We start from the raw sequence: 19228 nt of genomic DNA, 5'->3' as shown, positions 1-19228 counted from the left end.
CATATGCTTGTCTAGTCTCCCCTTAAATGCATCTATACTATTCACTTCCCTGTGGTAGCGAGTTCCACATTCTCGCCACTCTCTGGGTAAAAAAAGTTTCCTGGTGACTATCTTATATTAATGGCCTCTAGTTATGCTGTTCCCCACATGTGGATCCATTCTCTCTATCCTATCAAACTCTTTTAAAGACCTCTATTTAGAGAGATTTAGATGGGGAAAGATGGGAGGAGGCTTGAGTGGAGCATAAATGCCGGAATGGACTGGTTGGGCCGAATGGCCTGTTTCTGTGCCATATATCCTATGTAAGTCACCTCTCAGCCTTCTTTATTCAAGCGAAAAGAGACCCAGCCTGTTGATCCTTTCCTGATATACTCTCGCATTTCTGGTATCATCCTTGTAAATCTTCTCTGCCCCCTCTCCAGTGCCTCTGTATCCTTTCTATAATATGGTGACCAGAACTGCATGCAGTACTCTTAGTGTGGTCTAAGCTAGGTTCGATGCAGGTTTAGCATAACAGCAGCAGCGGACAGCATAGTTCGACAAGACTGTGATAGAACCAGCGACCCTGGAATTACTAACACTGCGCTCTAACCATCTGAGCTACCTGACCAACCCAAGATTAACTGACCAGCGCGCTACTCACACACGTCGAGATCCTTTATCCTGTGTCACCTTGCAGGTCTGCTGCTATGGGTTGCCGACGGCGGAGCTGGTCTATCTCCTGTACCCAAAGCTCGCTTGTGTCCGAGTTCTTGATGGTGCCGGGCTCACTTCAGTCAACCACACCCAGGTTTCAAAAAGCTAGAAGATTGATGTCTTTATTTCTTAGCTGCAGATATCATACAACAAATGTAGGCATGAGTTTCAGCATTGTACTAATGCTGTAAGCTCAAACGCCTGCCTTTATAGTTCTCTTGCACTAAGCCCTACCCCTTCTCGAATTTCACCATCACGCACAGACAGCAGTTTAACTGCCTGCAGTTCCGTCATGCACAAACCAATCGTGACATTCACCTTTGTCTCCCTCAAAACTACTAGCATCAGGAATGTAAAGGACCTTACGCAAGCATCTTTTTTTTAGTTAAGCCCAGACACGCAATTTGTCTACAGGCTGAGCTAACACCTACATTTTCCCAGCTACCTCCCTGTCAGGTCCACTTCTTCACCTTTTCTATCCTGTGCTTTGTTAATCTTTCAAAAGAGCATCAGAAATAGGAGCAGGAGTGGGCCGTTTGGCCCCTCAAGCCTGCTCCGCCATTTAATAAGATCATAACTGATCGTCGACTCCACTTTCCTGCACTAGCCCCATGTCCCTTGATTCCCTTAGTTCCCAAAAATGTATTGACCTCTATTTTGAATATACTCATCGACTGAGCTTCCACAGTCCTCAGGGGCAGAGAATTCCAAAAATCCATCACTGGAAAGTTCTCCTCATCTCAGTCCTAAATGGCTGACCCTGTATTCTGAGACTGTGATCCCTGGTTCTAGATTTCCCAACCAGAGGACTCAACCTTCCTGTATCTACCCTGTCAAGCCCTGTAAGAATTGTATATGTTTCAATTAGATCATCTCTCATTTGTCTAAACTCCAGGGAATATCCCAAGGACAATCCCCTCATCCCAGGAATCAGTCGAGTGAACTTTCATTACACTCCCGCTATGGCAAATATATCCTTCCCTCCTTAGGCAAGGAGACCAAAACTGCAGACAATACTTCAGTTACAGACTCACCAGGGCCCTAAATAGTTGTAGTAAAACTTCTTTACTCTTACACTCCAATCCATTTGCAATGAAGGCTAAAATACTATTTCCTTTCCGAATTGCTTGCTGTACCTATATGTTAACTTTCAGTGATTTGTGTACAAGGACACCCAGGTCTTTCCGAATACCAACATTTTCCAGTCTCTCACCATCTAAAAAAAATCTGCTTTTCTATTTTTCCGACCAAAAGTGGATAACTTCACATTTCTCCACATTACATTCCATCTGACATGTTCTTGGCCACTTGTTTAACCTGTCTGTGTCCCTTTGCAGGCTCTTTGCATTAACCTCACAAATTACTTTCCCACCAAGCTTTGTATCATCAGCAAAGTTGGATACATTACACTCGGCCCCTTCATCTAAGTCATTAATATAGATTGTAAATAGCTGAGGCCCAAGCACTGATCCTTGTGGTACCCCACTAGTTACAGTTTACCAACCTGAACAAGACAGTTTATTCCTACTCTCTGTTTTCTGTCCATTAACCAATCCTCAATCCATGCCAGTATATTAACCCAATCCCATGAGCCCTAATTTTGTGTAAGAACCTCTTGTGTAGCACCTTATTGAATGTTTTTTGAAAATCTAAATCCACTAATCCATTGGCTCCCTCTTATCTAATCTGCTAGTAACAACCTAAAAAATCTCGAACAGATTTGTGATACACGATTAACAATGTTGACTGTACCAATCCTATTATTATTTTCGAAGTGCCCTGTTACCACATCTCTAATAATAGATTCGAGCATTTTTCTTACTACTGATAACAGGCTAACTGATCTGTAGTTCTCCGGTTTCTCTCTCCCTCCTTTCTTAAATAGCAGGGTTACATTTGCTACCTTCCAATCTGCTGGGACCGTTCCAGAATCTGGGGATTTTGGAAGATGACAAACATTCACTAGGCTGATTCCGGAGATGAGGGGGTTACCTTATGATGATAGATTGAGTAGATTGGGTCTTTACTCGTTGGCGTTCAGAAGGATGAGGGGTGATCTTATAGAAACATTTAAAATAATGAAATGGATAGACAAGATAGAGGCAGAGAGGTTGTTTCCACTGGTCGGGGAGACTAGAACTAGGGGGCACAGCCTCAAAATACGGGGGAGCCAATTTAAAACCGAGTTGAGAAGGAATTTCTTCTCCCAGAGGGTTGTGAATCTGTGGAATTCTCTGCCCAAGGAAGCAGTTGAGGCTAGCTCATTGAATGTATTCAAATCACAGGTAGATAGATTTTTAACCAATAAGGGAATTAAGGGTTACGGGGAGAGGGCGGGTCAGTGGAGCTGAGTCCACGGCCAGATCAGCCATGATCTTATTGAATAGCGGAGCAGGCTCGAGGGGCTAGATGGCCTCCTCCTGTTCCTAATTCTTATGTTCTTATGTTCTTAAGTAATTCATCCACTATTTCTGTAGCCATCTCTCTTAGAACTCGAGGCTGTAGGCCATCAGGTCCAGGGGATGGCCACTCCAGTCGAAGGAAATGGCCAATTGAAGCTTTCCACCACGGCACTCGCATCTGGTAATTTTAACTGGCCGGCCGAGCTGCCTTCCGACGAAAGGCGCTTGGCTTGCCGAGCTTCTCCCTTTCTTCCTTTCGCCTACCCACCATTCCATCATCCCACCCGTCCATCCATCCATCAATCCACCCACCCGTCGACCCACTCACCCGTCGACCCACCCACCCACCCGTCGACCCACCCACCCACCCGTCGACCCACCCACCCACCCGTCGACCCACCCGTCGACCCACCCGTCGACCCACTCACCCGTCGACCCACCCGTCGACCCGTCGACCCACCCACCCGGCCCGTCGACCCACCCACCCGGCCCGTCAACCCACCCACCCGGCCCGTCAACCCACCCACCCGTCAACCCACGGGCATAATTGTCGGCCTGGCAGTCTGCCAACAAAAGAAATATAAAGGTGGCCGCGGCAGTGCGCCCTCCCCTTGAATAACTGCCACACAGCTATGTCGCTGAGAACTGGTTGGCAGACAGGAAGCAAAGAGTAGGAATAATTGGGTCCTTTTCAGAATGGCAGGCAGTGACTAGTGGGGTACCACAGGGTTCAGTGCTGGGACCCCAGCTATTCACAATATACATCAATGATTTAGACGAAGGAATTGAATGTAATATCTCCAAGTTTACAGATGACACTAAGCTGGTGACAGTGTGAGCTGCGAGGAGGACGCTAAGAGGCTGCAGGGTGTCTTGGACAGGTTAGGTGAGTGGGCAAATGCATGGCAGATGCAGTATAATGTGAGGTTATCCACTTTTGGTGGCAAAAACACGAAGGCAGAATATTATCTAAATGGCGGCAGATTAGGAAAAGGGGAGATGCAACGAGATCTGGATGTCATGGTTCATCAGTCATTGAAAGTTGGCATGCAGGTACAGCAGGCGGTGAAGAAGGCAAATGGCATGTTGGCTTTCATAGCGAGGGGATTTGAATATAGGAGCAAGGAGGTGTTACTGCAGTTGTACAGGACCTTGGTGAGGCCACACCTTGAATATTGTGTACATTTTTGGTCTCCTAATCTGAGGAAGGACATTCTTGCTATTGAGGGAGTGCAGCGAAGGTTCACCAGACTGATTCCCGGGATGGCAGGACTGACATATGAAGAAAGGCTGGATCGACTGGGCTTATATTCACTGGAATTTAGAAGGATGAGAGGGGATCTCATAGAAACATATAAAATTCTGACGGGATTGGACAGGTTAGATGCAGGAAGAATGTTCCCGATGTTGGGGAAGTCCAGAACCAGGGGTCACAGTCTAAGGATAAGGGGTAAGCCATTTAGGACCGAGATGAGAAGAAACTTCTTCACCCAGAGAGTGGTGAACCTGTGGAATTCTCTACCACAGAAAGTTGTTGAGGCCAGTTTGTTAGATATATTCAAAAGGGAGTTAGATGTGGCCCTTACAGCTAAAGGGATCAAGGGGTATGGAGAGAAAGCAGGAATGGGGTACTGAAGTTGCATGATCAGCCATGATCATATTGAAGGTGGTGCAGTCTTGAAGGGCCAAATGGCCTACTCCTGCACCTATTTTCTATGTTTCTATCTGCTCAGTGTTCTGTGAGATTCAGAGCTCTGCCCTCTGTGTGAAAACTGCTGCCTGCCCTCAGGGTGGATTCAACTCAAACTTTCCTCATTTGCTTCAAAACAGGGAGAGGCCTTTCTGCAGAAATCAAATCCAACCGGTTTGACAATTCGCTGTCAATTTACCTGTAAACAGGGTGATTATAAGTTTTAGTTTGTCTCTTCCTGTTCCAGTGAAGCTCTGTAAAACATTCACGTGGTTAGAAATTAATTGTTAATGTCCATCTGGGACGTTGTTTGCTGAAAACCCCATCGATTTGCTGCTGTTTGGGATTTGAGCCCAGGGTCCCAGAGCCAGTGTCTGGTCAGTGAGCTGAGGGGAGGCTGTTTCTGTATGTGAGGACATTAACCATTTAACCCCGAATTATACTATCCCTGAGCATCAATCGCCTCAGCTAATGGGGGAATGAGCACTGACTTTCCACAGTTACATTTATCATTGTAAATCTACCACAGATACACCCGTCACATTGTTAGATACAGAAAGGACTAATCCTGTGCTGTCAGTGGCGTCCAGGGTTGATTTTCTCATTTTCAGGGTGGTTATCAGACAATAATAAATATCCCCTCCCCCTGGATGGAGGTATCTGAAGAGAGAAACTTTTTGAGGGCAGATGTGGTGATAATTCCGAGTGGAGGACTGTGATATTTCCCTTTTCTCTCTCATTTCTCCTGTTTTTTAACCAGGGTTGAGGACTCACTTGGGCCGCAGGCACAGCCTGAAGAGGTGGCCCCAAACTCCCCCCAATATCTGTCTTCCTGTGAATTCCCCCGCCTTAAATCTCTCCTTTCTTGCTTATTTCAATGTATAGTTAGTTTATGCTGAGAGCTTTCTATTATAACAAAACATTCATGGCGAGAAAGCAGGAAGGGGGTACTGAAGTTTCATGTTCAGCCATGAACTCATTGAATGGCGGTGCAGGCTAGAAGGGCTGAATGGCCTGCTCCTGCACCTATTTTCTATGTTTCTATACGGACAAGCCCATCTCAGTAAATTCACTGTTAAATGAACGGAGTTTCCCACAAAACAGTCACCCCATCTGCGTTTGGTCTCCCCAATGTGGAGGGGAGTGCATCGTGAGCAGCGAATACAGCATAAAGAATTGCAATAAGTACAAGTAAATAGCTCGTTCCCCTGGAAGGACTGTTTGGGACACTGGACAGTGGCTGGCGAGGTGGTAAAAGGGCAGGTGTTGCATCTCCTGCACTTGTCACTCCCCAGGATGGAAGTGCCCAAAGGGAGCAAGTGTTTTGAGGACAGATTGTGGTGATGACTCCACAGCACAGATTGCAATATTTCCCGTTTTCTCCCTCATTCCCCCCCTGTTTTGTGACCAGGATTAAAGATTTACTCAGGCCGGTGACACGGCCTAAAGCTGTGTCCCAAACTTCGCCCAATATTGATCTTCAAGTGAATGCTCCCACCACAAAGATACTCTTTCTTGCTTGTTTCAATCTATCTTTTGTTTAAAGGTGTGAGTGCCCCATTCTAAAAAACATTAAAATGTACCAGTCCATCTCATTAAATTGACTGTTAAATGGACAGTGTATGTATTTGGACATCCAGAAGGCATTTGACAAAGATTACTGCACAAGATAAAAGTTCACGGAGTTGGGGGTAATATATTAGCATGGATAGAGGATTGGCTAACTAACAGAGAACAGAGAGTCAGGATAAATGGTTCATTCTTGGATTGGCAACCAGTAACTAGTGGGGTGCCACAGGGATTATTTACAATCTATATTAATGACTTGGAAGAAGGGACCGAGCATAACATAGCCAAGTTTGCTGACGATACAAAGATTGGAGGGAAAGCAATGTGTGAGGAGGACACAAAAAAATCTGCAAAAGGACATAGTGAGTGAGCAAAAATTTGGCAGATGGAGTATAATGTTGGAAAGTGTGAGGTCATGCACTTTGGCAGAAAAAAAATCAAAGAGCAAGTTATTATTTAAATGGAGAAAGATTGCAAAGTGCCACAGTACAGCAGGACCTGGGGGTACTTGTGCATGAAACACAAAAGGATCGTATGCAGGTACAGCAAGTGAACAGGAAGGTCAATGGTATCTTGGCCTTTATTGCAAAGGGGATGGAGTATAAAAGCAGGGAAGTCTTGCTACAGTTATACAGGCCAAAGGCTGCACTGGCGCACTGGAGGCGGTGTTGAATCTCCGCATCAATGTCTGCCTTTGTTGATAAGAGGCTCCCGAGATATGGGAAATGGTCCACGCTGTCGAGGGCCATGCCATGAATCTTGATGATTGGAGGGCAGTGCTGTGCAGCGGGGACAGGCTGGTGGAGGACCTTTGTCTTATGGATGTTAAATGCAAGACCCATGCTTTCATATGCCTCAGTGAATACATTGACTATATCCTGGAGTTCAGCCTCTGAATGTGCCCAGACGCAGGCGTCGTCCACATACAGCAGCTCCACGACAGAGGTTGGGGTGATCTTGGACCTGGCCTGGAGGTGGCGTAGGTTAAACAGCTTCCCACTGGTTCTGTAGTTTAGTCCCACTCTAGCGGGGAGCTTGTTGATTGTGAGGTGGAGCAGGTCAACGAGGAAGATTGAGAAGAGTGTTGGAGCGATAACGCAGCCCTGTTTGACCCCGGTCCGGACGTAAATTGGGTCTGTAATGGATTCGTTGATAAGGATCACGGCCTGCATGTCATCGTGAAGCAGGCGAAGGATATTGACAAACTTTTGGGGGCATCCGAAACGGGGGAGGATGCTCCATAGACCCTCATGGTTGACAGTGTCAAAGGCCTTTGTAAGATCGCAAAAGGCCATGTATAAGGGCTCGCGCTGCTCCCTGCATTTTTCCTCCAGCTGTCACGTTGCAAAGATCATGTCCGTTGTGCCCCGTAGGGGACGAAATCCACATTGTCATTCCGGGAGGTGCTCCTCGGCCACAGGGAGAAGACGATTGAGGAGAACTCTAGCAACAACTTTCCCAGTGGCTGATAGCAGGGAGATTCCCCTGTAGTTGCCCCAGTCGGATTCGTCCCCTTTTTAAAAAAAAATGGTCACAATCACTGCATCTCTGATCTCCCAGCATGCTCTCCCTCCAGATGAGAGAAATGAGGTCATGTATCCGCGCCAACAGCGCCGCACCCGTAGCCTTGTTCTTGAGCTGTTTTATGGCTTTGCCTACCTCGTGCAACGTTGGAGTTTCACTGAGATGCTGCGGGATGGAGTCGAGAACACTCAAGTCAAAGGCAGAGTCGTGATTGAGGAGATCTTCAAAGTGCTCCTTCCATCGGGCCCTGACAGCCTCGGTGTCCTTGATGAGTGTTTCCCTGTTCTTGGCCAGGAGTGGGGTAGGGCCCTGGGAGTTTGGACCGTAGGTGGCCTTGACTGCCGTGAAGAATCCTCGCATACCGTGACTATCGGCCAGTTGTTGTATCTCTTGTGCTTTCTCCATCCACCACCTGTTCGTTAGGTCCCGGGTTTTTTGTTGGACCTGAGACTTGCGCCATCTGTAATGTTGTTTTGCAGCTCCTGAGTTGGATTGTTGTTTGAGGCTCAGAAATGCTTTGCGCTTGCGATCTATTACTTCTTCGATCTCTTGATCATTTTCATCAAACCAGTCCTGATGTTTCCTGGTTGAGTGACCAAGTGTCTCTTCACAGCCACTGGTTACAGAGACCTGGAGGGCAGACCAAGCGCTGTGGGTATTCAGCATCTCAGGGTCATCAAGGCACGCCAGATTGGCTGTGAGGCGCTGGCTGTATAGAGCTCTCTTAGCTGGGTCTCTATATACCCCAGCATTAAGGGACAGGATATATCTTCATTTAGAAAGACACGGATTAATAAAGAACAGCCAGCGTGGATTTGTTCAGGGAAGATCGGGTCTGACTAACTTCATTTAATTTTTTGAGGAGGTAACAAAGAGGGTTGATGAGGGGTAGTGTGTTTGCTGTAGTGCATATGGATTTTAGCAAGGCATTTGATAAGGTCCCACATTGCAGACTGGTCATGAAAGTAAAAGCTCATGGGATCCAGGGCAAAGTGGCAAGTTGGATCCAAAATTGGCTCAGAGGCCGGAAGCAAAGGGTAATGGTCAATGGGTGTTTTTGTGACGGGAAGGCTATATCCAGTGGGGTTCCGCAGGGCTCAGCACTAGGTCCCTTGCTTTTTGTGGTATATATCAACAATTTAGACTTGAATGTAGGGGGTATGATTAAGAATTTTGCAGATGATACTAAAATCGGCTGTGTGGTTGATAATGAAGAAGAAAGCTGTCGGCTGCAGGAAGGTATGAATGAACTGATCAGGTGGGCTGAACAATGGCAAATGGAATTCAATCTGGAGAAGAGTGAGGCAATGCATTTGGGGAGGGCGAACAGGCAAGGTAATACACATTAAATGGTAGGACACTGAGAAGTGTAGAGGAACAAAGGGACCTTGGAGTGCAGGTCCACAAATCCCTGAAGGTAGGTGGACAGGTAGATAAGGTGGTTAAGAAGGCATATGGAATACTTGCCTTTATTAGCCGAGGCATAGAATACAAGAGCAGGAAGGTTATGCTTGAACTGTATAAAACACTGGTTAGGCCAAAGCTAGAGTACTGCGTGCAGTTCTGGTCACCACATTACAGGAAAGATGTGATTGCACTGGAGAGAGTACAGAGGAGATTTATGAGGATGTTGCCTGGACTGGAGAATTTTAGCGATGAGGAAAGATTGGATAGGCTGGGGTTGTTTTCTTTGGAATAGAGGAGGCTGAGGGGAGACCTAATTGAGGTGTATAAAATTATGAGGGGCCTAGTTGGAGTGGATAGGAAGGACCTATTCCCCTTAGCAGAGGGTCAACAACCAGGGGACGTAGGTTTAAAGTGGGAGGAGGTTTAGAGGGTGGTGGGGGTCTGGAACCCACTGCCTGAAAGGGTGGTAGAGGCAGAAACCATTGTTGCATTTAAAACGAACTCGGATATGCATTTGAAGTGCCGTGACCTACAAGGCCATGGACCAAGAGCTGAAAAGTGGGATATGGCTTGATAGGTCTTTGTCGGCCGGCACGGACATGATGGGCTGGAATGGCTTCATTCAATTCTGTAAACTTCTGTGGTTCTATGACCCTGTACTTAAAGTGATGACGGTTGTAAATGATGAGAAATATAGAAGATTAAAGGGTGATCTAATTGAGGTGTTTAAGATTAAAGGAGTTGATAGGGTGGATGGAGAGAAACGATTTCCTCTGGTGGAGGAGTCCACAACAAGGGGACACAACCTTAAAATCAGAGCCAGGCCGTTCAGGGTGATGTCAGGAAGCACTTCCTCACACAAATGCTGATTGGCTGTTTCTCTTGGTTGGAGAGTGTGGAACTAGGGGTCACAGTCTCAGGATAACGGACGGCCATTTAGGACTGTGATGAGGAGAAATGTCTTCACTCAAAGGGTTGTGAATCTTTGGAATTCTCTGCCCCAAAGAGCTGTGGATGCTCAGTCGTTGAGTATATTCAGGGCTGAGATCGATAGATGTTTGGACACTAAATAAATCAAGGGATATGGGGATAGTGTGGGAAAGTGGAGCTGAGGTAGGAGATCAGCCTTGATCTTATTGAATGGCACAGCAGGCTCAAGGGGCTGTTTAACCCACTCCTGCTCCTATTTCTTATGCTCTTAAAGTCTAATGAAAATCTGGAACTCTGTTCCCCATAAAATTCCAAAACTGAGATTGATAGATTGTCCTTAGGCAAGTGTATTAATGGCGATGTAACCAAGACAGGTAGACGGAGTTAAAATACTGATCAGCCACAATCTCATTGAATGGTGGGACAGGCTCAAGGGGCTGAATGGCCTTTTCCTGTTCCTATGTTCTTATTTACAGTGATGATTTTTGTAAACAGCTTTTACAGGGGATTAGAGGGGGAGGATATGCAGACAGGATTAAACCTGGGTCCCTCCTGTTCCTATGACTCAGTCACACTGGGCGTTGCCTTTACCCACTGAGCCATTGGGAGGAGGGTCCAGTGACCCTGCTGGAAAATGCACATGCGAGGCCTCGGGTGAGGACAGTGGAATAGCCTGTCAACACTCACTGTCGAGGTTCATACATGGAGATTGGGCACATGGGTCACATATTGGAGAGAAATTGGTGAGTTTACAACTGAACCCAGCCAGAGTCAACACCTTCAGGGGAGGGGAACCAGTGAGTGTAGAACTGAACCCAGCCAGAGTCAGCACCTTCAGGGGAGGGGAACCAGTGAGTGGAGAACTGAACCTAGCCAGAGTCAGCACCTTCAGGGGAGGGGAACCAGTGAGTGGAGAACTGAACCCAGCCAGAGTCAGCACCTTCAGGGGAGGGGAACCAGTGAGTGTAGAACTGAACCAGTGAGTGTGGAACTGAACCCAGCCAGAGTCTGCACCTTCAGGGGAGGAGAGGAGAGAAGGATAAAATAGTAGGAATTTGTGCAATGTGCCTTGTGCCTTGCTCTCTCCCTGGATCCTGAAACTACAGAACTCACTCTTCCCCATCTGAAGTCTATAGGCTCTAAAACTGAAGCTTGGTGGCCCTCAGTCCCGACTCCTTGATTTACCTCCCCTTCTCTCCTCCTCTTTCCCCCTTGGTTGTGTTCCACACTCTGGGCCTTGGGCCTTCCCTGGGGATTCTCAGTATGAACAGGGGGATGTGTGTTGAGACAGGATGTCCCAGCTCTCCACCTTTAAAGGGACAAGGAGAGGACCAGCTGGGTTGAATGGCCCTGCTTTATGACATCACTGCAGTACCGAGCAACCAACCTTCCTGAGCCCTGCTCATTATGGGCTGGGTTTAGTGTTTGATGGGGCAGTGTAGAGGGAGCTTTACTCTGTATCTAACTGGGCTGTGTCTGCCCTGGAAGTGTTTCAGAACATAAGAAATAGGAGCAGGAGTCGGCCATTTGGTCCCTTGAGCCTGCTCCGCCATTCAATATCATGGCTGATCTGATCATGGACTCGGCTCCACTTCCCTGCCCGCTCCCCATAACCCTTTATTCCCTTATCACTCAAAAATCTGTCTATCTCCGCCTTTAATATATTCAATGACCTAGCTGCCACAGCTCCCTGGGGCAGAGAACTCCATGGATTTACAACCCTCTGAGAGAAGAAATTTCTCCTCATCTCAGTTTTAAATGGGCGGCCCCTTATTCTAAGACTATATCCCCTAGTTTTAGTTTCCCCTATGAATGGAAATATCCTCTCTGCATCTACCTTGTCGAGCCCCCTCATTATCTTATAAGTTTCAATAAGATCTCCTCTCATTCTTCTGAATTCCAATGAGTAGAGGCCCAACCTACTCAACTTATCCTCATAAGTCAACCCCCTAATCTCCGGAATCAACCTTGTGAATCTTCTCTGAACAGCCTCCAATGCAAGTATATCCTTCCTTAAATACAGAGACCAAAACATATGAAGGTTAAAATCACCCATGATTATTGCCGTTCCTTTTTTACAAGTCTCCATTATTTCTTGATTTATACTCCGTACAATCGTGTAGCTACTGTTAGGGGCCTATAGACTACGTCCACCAGTGACTTTTTCCCTTTATTATTCCTTATCACCACCCAAACTGATTCAACCTCTCGATCCCCTGATCCTATATCGTTTCTCACTAATGCACTGATCCCATCCTTTATTAACAGTGCAACCAGAACTCCTTTTCCTTTCTGTCTGTCCTTCTGAATTGTCAAATACCCCTGAATATTTTGTTCCAAGTCCTGGTCACCTTGCAACCATGTCTCTGTAATGGCTATCAGATCTATTTGTGCCGTCAACTAATCTATTTTGTTACAAATGCTACGTGCATTTAGACAAAGAGCTTTTCAATTTATTTTTTTACCCTTTTTTCCTGCTTGTTTCCTCTGACTTCAAACTCACTTTTTACATGTTTGATGGGACAGTATAGAGGGAGCTTTACTCTGTATATAATCTGTGCTCGACCTGGTCTGGGTATGTTTGATGGGACAGTGTAGAGGGAGCTTTACTCTGTATCTAACCCCGTGCTGTACCTGGTCTGGGTATGTTTGATGGGACAGTGTAGAGGGAGCTTTGCTCTGTACCTGACCAAAACGTGCTTCAGGCACACACTCGGTGTTCAGAATACCCACAGTGTCGATGTGAACCCAGCCAGAGTCAGCACCTTCAGGGGAGGGAGGGGAACCAGTGAGTGTGGAACTGAACCCAGCCAGAGTCAGTACCTTCAGTGGAGGAAAAAAACAGTGAGAAGAAAGAAATTATGGAGATGGTGCGATGGATTTGGGTTTCAGCTCCGGGAGGAGGGAGAGTGTGTGGGATGGGTATTTACAGCTTTGGGGGAACAAGAGAGGAAAGAATGTTCCATAGAAACTAGAATTGTCTGTTCTGAATTTCTATCCTGCCCTTACAGTAGTGAGTTTTGTAAACTCCTTTTACAGGGTGTTAGAAGGGGAGGATTTACAGACGGGGAATTGGAACCAAACATCACGTCAAAATCTGACAGTCATTCGATGCATCAGGACCGTATATCATCAGCCTTTGAATGTGGAAGGAGAAATGTTTGTCTGTTCTGTCTGTGGAAATAGATTTCAAACATCAGCGTGACTGGAAAAGCACCGAGACACACACAACCGAGTGAGAGTGTTCCAGTGCACTGACTGTGGAAAGAGCTTTAACCAGTTACACAGCCTCAAAAAACATCGCACCATTCACAGTGGGGAGAAACCGTACACGTGCTCTGTGTGTGGGCGAGGCTTCAACTGATCGTTCAACCTGGAGAGACACAAGGACATCCACACAATGGAGAAACCATGGGAATGTGGGGACTGTGGGAAGGGATTCAGTTACCCGTCTGAGCTGGAAATTCATTGACGCAGTCACACTGGGGAGAGGCCGTTCACCTGCTCCGTTTGTGGGAAGGGATTCATTAATTCATCCCACCTGAAGACACATCAGCGAGTTCACACTGGGGAAAGATCTTTTAAATGTTTGGACTGCGGGAAATGCTATAAAAGTTCCGGGCCCCTTTGGCGCCATAAACTTGTTCACACTGATAAAGGAGCTTTTAAATGTTCTGACTGTGAGAAGAGCTTTAAAACCAAAACTGAGCTGCTGATACACCAGCGAGTTCACACCGAGGAGAGACCGTTCACCTGTTCCGTGTGTGGGAAGGGATTATCTGTGTCATCCCAGCTCACTATGCACCTCCTTGTTCACACCAATAAGACGCCTTTTAAATGTTCTGACTGAGAAGAGCTTTAAAATCAGAAATAGTTTGATGATGCACCAACGTATCCACACTGGGGAGAGGCCGTTCACCTGCTCCGTGTGTGGGAAGGGATTCAGTGATTCATCCACCCTGCTGACACACCAGCGAGTTCACACCGGGGAGAGGCTGTTCACCTGCTCTGTGTGTGGAAAGGGATTCAGTGATTCATCCACCCTGCTGACACACCAGCGAGTTCACACCGGGGAGAGGCTGTTCACCTGCTCCGTGTGTGGGAAGGGATTCAGTGATTCATCCAACCTGCTGACACACCAGTGAGTTCACACCGGGGACAGGCCGTTCACCTGCTCTGAATGCGGGAAGGGATTCACTACATCATCCGACCTGCTGAGACACCAGCGCCTTCACAAGTGACTGCAGGGTTTGTATTCTGCTGTGAATCACATTGGGACTGAACCGTGTTCATTCTGACAGTTGGGCTGTGTTTCCCCTGTAACTGGGCTGGAGTTTAATTTTCTGGATATCTGACAAATAAATCAGCTTTGGTTCCAACACTGTGTCCATTCCTTGATTTCTCCAATATAAGAGGAGAATAATTGTTCTGTTACCAACTGTTCCTTTTTTGGAACTTTCCTCCTTCATTTAACAATGACCTGTCTTTATGTAGCACCTCACATGATCTCAGGATGTCCCAAAGTGCTTTACAGCCAATGAAGTACAACAACATCAAAGTACATTTGAAGTGCATTCACTGTTGTAGTATAGGAAATGCAGCAGATGATCTGCACACAGCAAGCTGTCATGAACAGCAATGGGCAGATAATCTGTTTGAGTGATATTGGTTGAGAGCTGATGGGGCCTCGGTTGAATGACTCATCTGAAAGATGGCAACATTGACAGTGCAGCAATCCTGTGCTGTACCTGCCCTGGGAGTGTTTGATGGGACAGTGTAGAGGGAGCTTTACTCTGTATCTAACCCTGTGCTGTACCTGCCCTGGGAGTGTTTGATGGGACAGTGTAGAAGGGAGCTTTACTCTGTATCTAACCCTGTGCTGTACCTGCCCTGGGAGTGTTTGATGGGACAGTGTAGAGGGAGCTTTACTCTGTATCTAATCCTGTGCTGTACCTGCCCTGGGATTGTTTGATGGGACAGTGTAGAGGGAGCTTTACTCTGTAACCCGTGCTGTACCTGACTGGAGAGTGTTTTAGGCTGACACTTGGTGCTCAGAATACACTATTCCATGGCAGTGACATCTATCACCTCGATGAGAACAAAATTTACTCAAAGATATGAGAAATCCATCAGTTCCTCCCCTGGACACAGATCCGGAGGGCCAGTGAGTGGCCGGGACAGTGAGTGGCCCGAACATTGTTGTACAGTGTGTTCAATAGTTCCTCCCTGGGTCTGAGCCTTTTGGTGATGATTTGAATTTGATGCCCTCAAGTTACTGACTCACCGACTGGTGGAAATAGTTTTTCCTCATTTACCTGAGGAGGTGCGTGGAGAAGCGGGAGTTCCGGGGATCGGAGAGGCCTACAAAAGGCCAGTGAGACCGGGAGCAGCGTTGAGGAGGTGCGTGGAGAGGCGGGAGTTCCGGGGATCGGAGAGGCCTACAAAAGGCCAGTGAGACCGGGAGCAGCATTGAGGAGGTGTGTGGAGAGGCGGGAGTTCCGGGGATCGGAGAGGCCTACAAAAGGCCAGTGAGACCGGGAGCAGCATTGAGGAGGTGTGTGGAGAGGCGGGAGTTCCGGGGATCGGAGAGGCCTACAAAAGGCCAGTGAGACCGGGAGCAGTGTCAAGGAGGTGCGAGGAGAGGCGTGGCTTGTGCAGCTACAGGGGGAAGGCAAAAAAGAAGCGGAAAGAAATAGAAAGGTGACGTCACAGCCAAGGTTGGCTGGTGATTGGTAAGTACTTTTACTTTTTTCTCTTCTATATCAGTCAGTAACCTTTAGCATTGTTGTCAATTTAAGTTAATCTAAGGGTTAAGTCATGGCAGGAGAGCTCGGACACGTGCTATGCTCCTCCTGTACTATGGGAAATCGGGGAGGCCCCCGGTGTCCCTGACGACTACGTGTGCGGGAAGTGTGTCTGCCTCCAGCTCCTGACGGACCGCGTTGCGGGATTGGAGCTGAAGGTGGATTCACTCTGGAGCATCCACAATGCTGAGAATGACGTGAATAGCATGTTTAGTGAGTTCGTCTTACCGCAGGTAAAGGGTCCACAGCCAGATAGGGAATGGAAGACCAACAGGAAGAGCAGTGCAAGGAAGGTAGTGCAGGGATCCCCTGCGGTCATCCCCCTGCAAAACAGATACAACGCTTTGAGTACTGTTGAGGGGGATGACTCATCAGGGGAGGGCAGCAGCAGCCAAGTTCATGGCACCGTGGCTGGCTCTGCTGCACAGGAGGGCAGGAAAAAGAGTGGGAGAGTGATAGTGATAGGGGATTCAATTATAAGGGGAATAGATAGGTATTTCTGCAGCCGCATCCGAGACTCCAGGATGGTATGTTGCCTCCCTGGTGCAAGGGTCAAGGATGTCTTGGAGGAGGTGCAGGACATTCTGAAAAGGGAGCGTGAACAGCCAGTTGTCGTGGTGCACATTGGTACCAACGATATAGGCAAAAAAACGGGATGAGGTCCTATAAGACGGCTTTAAGGAGCTCGGAGCTAAATTAAAAAGTAGGACCTCAAAAGTAGAAATTGCAGGATAGCTCAGATGAATACGTGGCTTGAGCAGTGGTGCAACAGGGAGGGATTCAAATTCCTGGGGCATTGGAACTGGTTCTGGGGGAGGTGGGACCAGTACAAACCGGACAGTCTGCACCTAGGCAGGACTGGAACCAATGTCCTCGGAGGAGTATTTGCTAGTGCTGTTGGGGAGGAGTTAAACTAATATGGCAGGGGGATGGGAACCACAATGGAGACAAGCAAAAGACAGAAAAGAGATGAGTAAAAGTGGAGGGCAGAGAAACCCAAGGCAAAAAACAAAAAGAGCCACTTTGCAGCAAAATTCTAAAGGGTCTAAGTGTGTTAAAAAGGAAAGCCTGAAGGCTCTATGCCTCAATGCGAGGAGTATTCAGAATAAGGTGGACGAATTAACTTTGCAGCTAGCAGTTAATGGATGCGATGTGGTTGGCATCACGGAGACATGGCTCAAGGGTGACCAAGGCTGGGAACCAAACATCCAAGGGCATTCAACATTTAGGAAGGATAGACAGAAAGGAAAAGGAGGTGGGGTGGTGTTGGTTAAAGAGGAAATTAATGCAATTGTAAGAAAGGACATTAGCTTGGATGATGTGGAATCGGTATGGGTGGAGCTACGGTATACCAAGGGGCAGAAAACGCTAGTGGGAGTTGTGTACAGACCTCCAAACAGTAGTAGTGATGTTGGGGAGGGTATCAAACAGGAAATTAGGGGTGCATGCAATAAAGGTGCAGCAGTTATCATGGGTGACTTTCATAAGCATATAGATGGGGCTAACCAAACCGGAAACACTACGGTGGAGGAGGATTTCCTGAAGTGCATAAGGGATGGTTTTCTAGACCAATATGTCGAAGAACCAACTAGGGGGGAGGCCATCTTAGACTGGGTGTTGTGTAATGAGAGGATTAATTAGCAATATCGTTGTGCGAGGCCCCTTGGGGAAGAGTGACCATAATATGGTGGAATTCTACATTAGGATGGAGAATGAAACCGTTAATTCAAGGACCATGGTCCAGAACGTAAAGAAGGGTAACTTTGAAGGTATGAGGCGTGAATTGGCTAGGATAGATTGGCGAATGATACTTAAGGGGTTGACTGTGGATGGGCAATGGCAGACATTTAGAGACCGCATGGATGAACTACAATTGTACATCCCTGTCTGGCGTAAAAATAAGAAAGGGAAGGTGGCTCAACTGTGGCTATCAAGGGAAATCAGGGATAGTATTAAAGCCAAGGAAGTGGCATACAAATTGGCCAGAAATAGCAGCGAACCCGGGGACTGGGAGAAATTTAGAACTCAGCAGAGGAGGACAAAGGGTTTGATTGGGGCAGGGAAAATAGAGTACGAGAGGAAGCTTGCAGGGAACATTAAAATGGACTGCAAAAGCTTCTATAGATATGCAAAGAGAAAAAGGTTAGTAAAGACAAATGTAGGTCCACTGCAGTCAGAATCACGGGAAGTCATAACTGGGAACAAAGAAATGGCAGACCAATTGAACAAGTACTTTGGTTCGGTATTCATGAAGGAGGACACAAACAACCTTTCCGGATATAAAAGGGGTCAGAGGTTCTAGTAAGAAGGAGGAACTGAGGGAAATCCTTATTAGTCGGGAAATTGTGTTGAGGAAATTGATGGGATTGAAGGACGATAAATCCCCAGGGCCTGATGGTCTGCATCCCAGAGTACTTAAGGAGGTGGCCTTGGAAATAGCGGATGCATTGACAGTCATTTTCCAACTTTCCATAGACTCTGGATCAGTTCCTATGGAGTGGAGGCTAGCAAATGTAACCCCACTTTTTAAAAAAGGAGGGAGAGAGAAAACAAGGATTATAGACCGGTCAGCCTGACATCGGTAGTGGGTAAAATGATGGAATCAATTATTAAGGATGTCATAGCAGCACATTTGGAAAGAGGTGACATGATAGGTCCAAGTCAGCATGGATTTGTGAAAGGGAAATCATGCTTGACAAATCTTCTGGAAATTTTTGAGGATGTTTCCAGTAGAGTGGACAAGAGAGAACCTGTTGATGTGGTGTATTTGGACATTCTGAAGGCTTTCGACAAGGTCCCACTCGAGATTAATGTGCAAAGTTAAAGCACATGGGATTGGGGGTAGTGTGCTGACATGGATTGAGAACTGGTTGGCAGACAGGAAGCAAAGAGTTGGAGTAAATGGGTACTTTTCAGAATGGCAGGCAGTGACTAGTGGGGTACCGCAAGGTTCTGTGCTGGGGCCCCAGCTGTTTACACTGTACATTAATGATTTAGACGAGGGGATTAAATGTGGTATCTCCAAATTTGCGGATGACAATAAGTTGGGTGGCAGTGTGAGCTGCGAGGAGGATGCTATGAGGCTGCAGAGTGACTTGGATAGGTTAGGTGAGTGGGCAAATGCATGGCAGATGAAGTAGAATGTGGATAATTGTGAGGTTATCCACTTTGGTGGTAAAAACAGAGAGACAGACTATTATCTGACT

General features: G+C 47.0%; 1 pseudogene; it reads left to right on the top strand.

Annotated features, from left to right (window-relative positions):
* The first annotated feature begins 9041 nt into the window (after positions 1-9041).
* LOC139254100 (zinc finger protein 271-like) overlaps positions 9042-19228 on the top strand; it is a 30027-nt pseudogene continuing 19840 nt past the window's right edge.

The sequence above is a fragment of the Pristiophorus japonicus genome, unplaced genomic scaffold, assembly GCF_044704955.1.
Source record: "Pristiophorus japonicus isolate sPriJap1 unplaced genomic scaffold, sPriJap1.hap1 HAP1_SCAFFOLD_534, whole genome shotgun sequence".
Lineage (NCBI taxonomy): Eukaryota > Metazoa > Chordata > Chondrichthyes > Pristiophoridae > Pristiophorus > Pristiophorus japonicus.
Note: the sequence above shows the minus strand (reverse complement) of the source record. Positions and strands in the feature narration are given on the sequence as shown.